The 9,673-nt window shown below is 34.7% G+C and overlaps 1 non-coding gene across 1 annotated transcript; it reads left to right on the top strand.

The window, feature by feature from the left end:
* The first annotated feature begins 204 nt into the window (after window positions 1–204).
* Window positions 205–368, top strand: LOC118152653 (U1 spliceosomal RNA). The gene has a single exon (XR_004741383.2). It is a non-coding gene; the product is annotated as a U1 spliceosomal RNA (small nuclear RNA).
* Window positions 369–9,673: the final 9,305 nt, after the last annotated feature.

Raw genomic sequence — 9,673 nt, 5'->3', positions numbered from 1 at the left:
AGCATATTTAAAGCTGAAGGCTGAATGAGATCATCACGTTAATGAGTAACCCAGAGAGGAGAGATGTAACTCACAGACTGAGCCCTGTGTAGTCCGGTGTTCAGAGGTCAGAGAAATGAGGAAGAATAAGCATGAGAGATGGAGATGTGGCAGCCACTGAAGAAGCTAGAAACATAGAAATGTGTGCATCTTACAAGAGGGTCAGTACTTACCTGGCAGGGGAGATACCATGATCACAAAGTTTGTTTTCCCAGGGTGAGGCTTATCCATTGCACTCCGGATGTGCTGACCCCTGCGACTTCCCCAAATGTGGGAAACTCCACCCCATTATTTATGGTAGTGGGTGACTGTGTTCACGCTTTCCTCTGGTTATTTAAAAAAAAAAAAAAAGAGGGTAAAGGAAGAAATGGTGATGACTTTTTAATTTCATCCTCCACATCTCCTAATCTTTTTGTATTATCCCTCTAATTGATATTCCATGATGAATTATATATAATTTCTTCAAAGGCAATAGAGCAGAGTGTTTGACAGCTAAGACTACAGAGTCAGTCAACTTATCACTAACAAAAAGGAAGCCAGAACATATGAATTAACACAGTAACAATAACAACAAGCAACAATTTAAAATAATAGTATCACAAGTATTGTACAACACTTAGATGTATATTTAGTAAGCACTCAATAAACTGTAGCTATTATTTATCTTCCAGGTCACTAATTTCCTATTCACCAGTTTCTAATCAGTTAACTTATCAATCAGATTTGTAATTTCAATTGCCATTTTTTTATTTCTAAATGTATACTTAGTTCTCTTTCAAATATTCTTAATCCCTTATAGTTATGTATTTATTTGTCTTTTTTTATTTCTTATAGGTTCATCTTTATATTGTTTTAGTAATTTTGAGTAGAAATCTTCATAAAGTTTACCAGTTTGCTTTATTACTTAAAATTTTGACGTTCTATTAATCTTGTTTGACTGTCTCTTATAGGACATATTCTTTAGAGGGTTTTGCAAACTTAGATTGTAAGCTTGGCTTTCCTAGGGCTTTGCCAGTAAGGATCCTGTGTGGCCAGAGAGATTTTACATTTGCTTCTTCCTAGTATCCTGTACCTACCACTGCCTTCTGGGCCAATACCTCTTTTACTTTCTCAGTGTAGGGTTTTCAGAACCATTTGGTTGATGAAAACTGAACCAGAAACCCAGTAGACACAGAACCATTGTTCTGACTTCTCAAGATATGTTTCCCCACTCGGGATCCAGGAGGACATACTGGCTTCCTCATTGTCCCTATGTGCAATTTAAGCAGACTTCCTCTGTGTGTGCTGTTAACATGAATGCAGTCTCTGAGACTTGCAGCTCTACCTGAAATTTCCAGTACTAAATCATTGCTCAGGTATAATTAAGACCTCCATGCCAATTCATCCTCTTATAATCTGCATTTAAGTTCTAATGTTATTTCCTTTGCTTGTAGATTTCCTTTTCGTCCTTGTGAAAGTGTTTCTTAAACTTTATCCTCCATTTCTAACACAGTGTACATTTCTGAAGATTGGTTCAGGGGATAGCGTCACTCTCTCTATTCCACCATGTTACCAAAGCCAAGAATACTTTGAATCGATTTTTGAGCCTGAGATTCTATGTCAAGATTAGGTAAGAAGACTGGCCATAACTCTACCAGATGTACACATATATACATGTCACCTGATCCACTAAATTGGAGAACTTACAGTTTATATGTACTATATAAGTTGTAAGCTTGCTTTCCCAGAATAACTTGTAGTTTATATGTACTTTTAGGCCAAGGTAAAAATGTCCAGGAAAGTCAAAGACATAATGCCATAATAATATTATCATTTGACTATTGATTCCTTTTTGTTTTATTCTTGCAAGAAAGCATTTCTGTACTCTAGCACATAGCTTTTCATTATGCTAAAGACTACAACAGATAAAACAGAAATATATTCACAACAAAACAGCTAAAATACAGTTTTAGTTTCTAGATAATAGTTCTGACTCTGACCTGTATTCTTATTTTAAAGTAGTTTGTGACATACTATGACTCTGCAAAGCTATAAAGTTTCACAAATTTGATTAAACTGCAAAAAAGGAGCTGAAAATAATCTAATTGACTTTGGCATTATCAATTATTTTTGGAACTCTATGCTTACTTATATTGAGTTCTCAATTCAAATATCAAAGGTAATTTTGCACCAAAGAGAAATTGTCTTGGACTTAGCAATGAAAAGACCCATGTAATTTGCTATGTTACTTGCTTATTGAGGAAAGCAAAAATGTGCTAGCCAAAAATTGTTATAGCACTGTCAGTTTCATTTTAATATGGTCAATGTTTAAGTGCAAACATACAGAAATCAGGACAAGAATATGATTTACTTTGCGCTAAAGGAAATCTTTGTTTTGAGAATCCATATTGTGTTTGATAAGATGATATCTATTTAGTTCTATTGAATAGCAGCAACTTTGATGTTATCAATGTGTTCAATGTAATTCAGATTATCATGCAGGCAAATACATTTGAAAGAATATTATTCATTCTGTATCTCACTAAATTGTTGTTACACTTGTTTGTGATATGTACCTTTGCTGAATTCATGGACTAAAGTAACAACACTATTGCATCAACAAAGTGTGAAGGAACTAATTTAAAGATAGGAATGTGGAAGATTTTACATTATACCACCAAATTATTTTGAGAAGAGAAATAAAAAGAAATACAATCTGTGACAGTCCATGCATACTTGAATGCTGTTTATATTGTTCTGTGTGTAATAAGTTGTTTTTTTCAGCTCTAATTAAGAAAAATATATTGTTTTCATGGCTCAGTTTTCTGCCAAATCTGTAATTACTTTGAAAGTTTATCTAAACATTCCTACATAATTTTTAAGTCATTTATATTTGTTATTATACTACTAAAGATAGTCTCATTAAGTTAGTGACTTTAACTATCATGATGGTGGCAACCCAGTGATAGCTTGGAATTAGAAATTATATATATTTAGTTTCCAGATCCTCTCACTGAGTCATGTGGCTTCACCAACAATACATAGTGTATAGACCATGTCCTCTCATGTCATATGTTTCACACGTGTATTTTTGTGACACTTACTTTCAATACTTTGCTAAGGTTCTGTTCATTTCTTTGAATAAGTCATAGGAAAACTGTAATTTAAAACAGATGAAAATGTAAAGCAAACATATTGCTTCATTAAAAACAGATAAATAATACCCTTCAAGGATTCGGGTTTGTGTGTATGTGTGGAGTGAGTATTTATAACATATGCAAATATTAAGTTAATTTTCCTGTTCATATTTTGTTCTTACTATTCTATATAACTTTTTGCTTAAAAAAACGGCCTAACTTAAAATTAAAATAGGAAAAGTATTTAATTAAATGCTTTGATTTCTTGGTAAGGAAATAATTTTTTGCATTTCAAGGTAGTTCAACTTCTCTATCCATTACTTTTCAAATGATTCTTTAAAAATAAACAACACTGATTTTTCTTTTGCATTGCTTTTCAATATTGTCAGAAACATTTCTATAATGAAGAGAAAATTATTGCAGTAAAATTGTTATATTTATTGCATTTCATGTACAGTTCACTTTAATAAATAACTATGTAACTATTAGTTTCAAAGACTTTTAGTGCAAAAATAATTCTGCTTTTCTCATTATAGCTGCTATATAACTGCATTGTTATAGCTCATGCTTTTTGCTTCACCATTATTCCTCTTTAAAAAATACTACTTTTCTTTCAGATAAACTCTAACAATTGCTGCATAAATTCTAACCCAAGGAAACAGTCATTCATGGGTGGAGATAGTATTTCATCTCCATTGTAAATGTCATATGCTATAGTATCTAAGGTCAGGCATTCTATGGACACTGAAATAACAGTTATATTTGCTTTAATCTGCTCATACCAAATTCAACAATATATAAAATGAGACTTTTTTGTAAAGTAGAAACTTTGAATGAATAAGTAGTTTGAATGATGGAAAATTGTAAAAATAATTTATGCTATGCTATTTATGAGAGTCTTCAGAACTCTAGAATGCATTCGTTCAATCTGACACTATTAGTTTGAAGACTGTGGCTCCAGGCCAGAATCCCCTCTGTGATTCAGAGGCAATCACAGGACTTTACAGGTAGGCTTCTGGGGAAAACTTCCTTGCCCACACCAGACTTGGTGCATAGCCAGTCATTACTGTTTTCTGTAGAGGGTTGCAGTCAAGAGTTCAAGGTACCTTGGATTGAGTATTCCCATGAGTATCCCTAGCCCAGGCACCTCCATTTGGAAGCCTCTTTCTTTATTATGGGGTCTCAGCTGAGATACTCTTTAGGAGCCTCTGCCAAGATCCTCTTAGTAGAGGATTCCAACAAAGCCACTTTTCTCCATTCTGACTCAGTACTTTTTACATTTATTGATCTCCCTTTCTCGCTCTGGAAACTCTTGGGTTTATAAAAAGTCAGGAGCCTCTTGTGTGTGGCTGCTAGGCAGTTAGACAGTTCCCTTTGCCTGCCCAGCCTGTCATTAGACCCTTACCTGAATATGAAAAAAAAAAAAGAGGAAGCCTAGGGAGCTGGTGCCTCACTCTCACTACAGTAAGTCAATAAAGTCTTGATTGTTACTTTCAGTTTGGCTCGTTGTCCTTCAGTGACTACCTTGACACCCAAGACCTTGTCATGGTTCAAAAATCTACACTTCTCATGTGATAGTTTCCCTTGAACAACTTTTTAGTTTTTGCAAAGCCAATGACTGAGTGTCAATAGACATTTTTGTATATGGGGAATTTTCTAATGGAGAAAATGTCCTTTTACTTCAAAGAATACAGAAATTCTGGCCATGTATACCCATATTTATAGACAAAGCAAACAACAATCATAACTGTCAATTGGTCTATCTAAAAATGATAACATATAAAATAAAGTTATGGAAACCACCTTCATGATGTCATGTGATGCTGTTAATGCAGTACTTCCTGTTTTCAAAATTATTGGGAGTTTTAGTTCCATTACTGTATTTAAAAATATGTGGCTTTGTATAAAATATGTGGCCTCATGTAGTAAGAATATCATATTGACCCTAACAATTAATAAAATGTAAATGTTGAGTCTCCCTTCTTGACATTTTATGTATCAAATTAATCTCTAATGAGAAATAAGTTATGATTCAAGTAACATATGTAAAGAGACAAATATTACATGCAGGAAAGCAAAGTTTCATTATCTCACAGATGCCTAATTAAGGAGTGGAGCGCTTGAATCAAGTGAGGCATGGAAATGGGTCATATAGCTTTTACATGTAGAGCACATTATTTATCAATAAGGGTAAAAAATGTGGCTTTAAAGGGAAACACACCAAAGCTTGGTTGAACTTTGAGCTGTTAACTTTGTCTTCTTTTTCAATTATTTAAATGACAGAACGTATCGATTTTGCCATTATAGTTTCTGTTAAGTTAAACAATTGATTATTTTTCCCAGTGGAAAAAAACTCAACAACCATAAAACTCGATTCTTGTAAAGTTTTATTTTCAGAAACATGCCATGAATTTAGCTAAATTTAACAAAGAATCTGTGAAACACTGATGAAATAAAGCAAGTTTTCAGGCACTGCTAAAATACACAGATGAACTGAATTAAGAAGATAGCATTGGTAAAAGTGAAATGTTTTGTGAAAAAATAGCTGCTTCATATAATACATATGTCTGGTAAATAATGGATTATTATATTCTTGTTCCATTTTCTTCAAAAATAAGTTTTAGCTTCTTTAGGTTTTGACCATATGCATAGCTAGACTGAATGTTTTCAACACTACTTCTGAGATTTGGACCCATAGAATCATATGCTACAATTACAACTGTAACTGTAACTGCAGTTACTGTATATAAAATGTGCTTATATGATCGAACAGAAAATACTCTGGGATAAGAAACAATTGCTTTACCATTTGAGGGTTGATAAGTACAGTTTAATCGGACATTAGTGGAAGGCTAAGGACTACTCATATTCACAATTGAAGTTAAGGGATAAAGAAACTTGTAATTTTAGAGACAGTCACAACTATGGATATCAGAAATATGGGTGTCAAATTTGTTGATTGGAATTTTGTCCTGATAAACCAAAATAAATAAGTAAATATGCAGGCTATCCGAAAACTTAATTTTTTTCACTTAAATCCATGTATCTATCAATTTATCCTCTATTTATTCTCTCATTTTTCCCCCTTCATGGCTCCATTTTTCAGTTTCTTCCTCCGTTCCATTTTTGGCAAAGCAGCCTAACTCCGTGTTGGGTTTTGCTTTTGTACGTTTGTGTGTTATTTACAAAAATAATCCTTTGGTAAATTCCTTTAGGGTCAGGGGCTTAAGGGAAATTTTATTGCCTATGTAAATATCAAACTGTATTTTAGGAGTATGCCCAACTTTTGGTAATGGCAGCTTAAAATATAGTATTTCTTTTGACATCTCAATTTCAGGAAAAATTTGAACCACTGAACTTATCTTTATCAATTTGTGTCTAGAGAAATTATCAACAGTATATCATTAAATGCTAGTGCACTATATTGTAATGTAGCCCACAGTTTCTGAAGTACTTCATTAAATAATCATTATTTTACTTACTAAGTGTGAGGGTAGTTTAAACTGAAGTACATCCTTTCCCTTCCCTACTCTCCTACCTCTGGAAAGTACCGTCCAGATTTGGACAAGCCAGCGTGTTCTGCTATTTACTCTTCTTTCCACTCTGGCACTTAGAGCAGAGGTCTTTGATTCCTGGGCTGGTCTTACAATAATTCTTCCCCTTCTACATTGATGTAGTAAAATAGGAGGGAGATGGGGCAGTAATGACAATGCTCTTAACTCCGCTGCCCATTGATAGACCCTTCTATTGATTGTCACTGTCTTGGCTAATACAGTCTAAGCATCAATGATCTCCGTGTTGGTTCTACCATGAGGAGTTCCTATGCCTCTTTTGGAAGACCCTGATGTGTTGCCTCGACATTGGAGTTCTACTTCTAAGGCAATTGTGACTGTGGCTGTCTGTGGTTGGGCCAGTTAGTTCTGTCCTTTCATAAAGCCTTGAGTGTTGTCTGGTTCCGATTGTTTGAAGACATTTTTAAACCTGAGGCATCTGAGGCTTCTTGGTCATCAGGGGTCAGTACTTGATGCCAATTTAGAAACACCTTCAAGTCTCAGTGAACGTTTTGTTTCACAAGTATGTTTCTTTAAAAGTACTCTGATGTGATGAAACCCATGGGCTGGTGTGACTTTGTTGAAAACATTAGAAGATGGCTGTGCAGCGTTAAATGCAGAGGCATGAGTAAGTACTACATGGGAGCTCCAATGACCTGTTCAATTTCCAAGTCATGTTTAAAAAATACTTCAGAAAATTGAAAGACCTATTAAATTAAAGAATTATATCACTTAGGAAAATGCATATGTGTGTGTGTGTGTGTGTGTGTGTGTGTGTAAAGAGAAAGACCTAGAGTGAGGGTGCCAGAAAATGAAAAAGCAAGAGAACAATAAAGGCAACTGTTTCACTCCCAACATCGCAGTTAGCTTGAGAATCAGTATTTGGGAACATAATAGGGTCTATTTCAAAGTCAACTCATAGTGAAGTTCTCACTGAATTATAATGTAAATGTGGCATGTCAATTTCTGAGGTACTGCTAAATGCTTCAAAAAAACTAAAATGGGAAGGAATGGATTTCGAAATTGATAGATTTTTTTATAATATATCTGAGTATGAAATAAAAGACCTATTAGAATGACAGTTATTCTTCTATCTTAACGGAAGGCCTAGTGAAGAAGTGAACAAAATGTTCTAAGTTTTTATCAAATAATGCATGCACATTCGATTTTTTAAAAAATGGGACATACTTATTTGACATAAAAATCAACTATCTTTTCCCTATTTATTTTTATATTTTGTACTGCTTCTTGTAGAAAAAAAACACTCTGAACTCTCTTAAATCCTTTTCCTGAAACCTAATTTTATCTAAAAATGTATTCTCTTACAAATAATTCTTAGTCAATTTATACCATTTTCTATAGACTTTTGAATCTAAAAAATGAGTATATAGCTCAACTATAAAGTTATTTATCTCCTCTCTCCCTCTTCTTCCCCTCTACCGTTCTTCCAAAATAGTTATTTCATTGTTCTTAATTTCTTTTTTGAAAATCATTAAGTTAATTTATTTGATAAATATAATGTACTTCCTCTATTTCATAGTCCATCAGTGATGAAGACACTGTTGGCCATCTGCATGGCAGCTGTTTTTTTCTTTCTTGCTTGGTTTACAAATTCTGGTATTATCTTAAACTGGAAAATTGGGGCAATACTAGTCATGATATCATAGAGTTGATAATTAAATGTGTAAGGACATGTGCAGTGCTTCTAATAGAGCCTAGAGTAGATGCTCAATCACAGTTATTATTATTCAGACAACAATTTGGGCAGATAATGTGAGGGTTTTTTCAGCCTTAGAGTGAGAGTCCAAATTTGCAGGCCAAGCATGGGAATGACATTCCCCTTTCTCAACAGTTAGTTGAAGATCACATGTATAACTCTATTTAGGCAATGAAATGTCATGGGAAGTCTACTTTGGGGGGAAGGGTGGAATCTGAGAATACTTGATTCTCTGTTAAAACATGAGTGCACACACATACACAAGAAACCCCAATATTTTTTCTTGATCTTCCTTCCACCCTTACAATTACTCTGTATAAGAATTATGCTTAAAGCTATGGCCAACCTTTCTGTAGAAGCAATTAATGCACTAAGGATGTCAGAGAAGAAAGGCAGAGCCTGGTCCATGATAACTTGAACAAGTGCACAAAAAGCTCAGGGAAAGCTTAATTTCAGTTAAAGAAAAAAATAAACAGTCCTGCGACTTATGTCAATTTTATTTGGCTACTCTTTTTTTTTTAATTGCATTTTAGGTTTTGGGGTACATGTGCAGAACATACAAGATAGTTGCATAGGTACACATGTGGCAGTGTGTACCTATGCCTTCCTTCCCTTCCTTCCCTTCACCTATATCTGGCATTTCTCCCCATGCTATCTCTCCCCAACTCTGCACCCGCCGCTGTCCCTTCCCTATTCCCCCCAATAGATCCCAGTGTGTAGTACTCCCCTCCCTGTGTCCATGTGTTCTCATTGTTCATCACCCACCTATGAGTGAGAACATGTGGTATTTCATTTTCTGTTCTTGTGTCAGTTTGCTGAGAATGATGTTCTCCAGATTCATCCATGTCCCTACAAAGGACACGAACTCACCATTTTTGATTGCTGCATAATATTCCATGGTGTATATGTGCCACATTTTCCCTGTCCAGTCTAACACCGATGGGCATTTGGGTTGGTTCCAGGTCTTTGCTATTGTAAACAGTGCTGCAATGAACATTCGTGTGCATGTGTCCTTATATTAGAATGATATATAATCCTTTGGATATATACTCAGTAATGGGATTGCTGGGTCAAATGGAATTTCTATTTCTAGGTCCTTGAGGAATCGCCTCACTGTCTTCCACAATGGTCGAACTAATTTACACTCCCACCAGCAGTGTAAAAGTGTTTCTATTTCTCCACATTCTCTCCAGCATCTGCTGTCTCCAGTTTTTTTAATGATCGCCATTCTAACTGGCATGAGATGGTAT

Source organism: Callithrix jacchus, chromosome 3 (assembly GCF_049354715.1).
Source record: "Callithrix jacchus isolate 240 chromosome 3, calJac240_pri, whole genome shotgun sequence".
In the NCBI taxonomy this organism is placed as follows: Eukaryota; Metazoa; Chordata; class Mammalia; order Primates; family Cebidae; genus Callithrix; species Callithrix jacchus.
The sequence above is the reverse complement of the archived record's forward strand: the minus strand, read 5'-3'. Positions and strand labels throughout refer to the sequence as shown.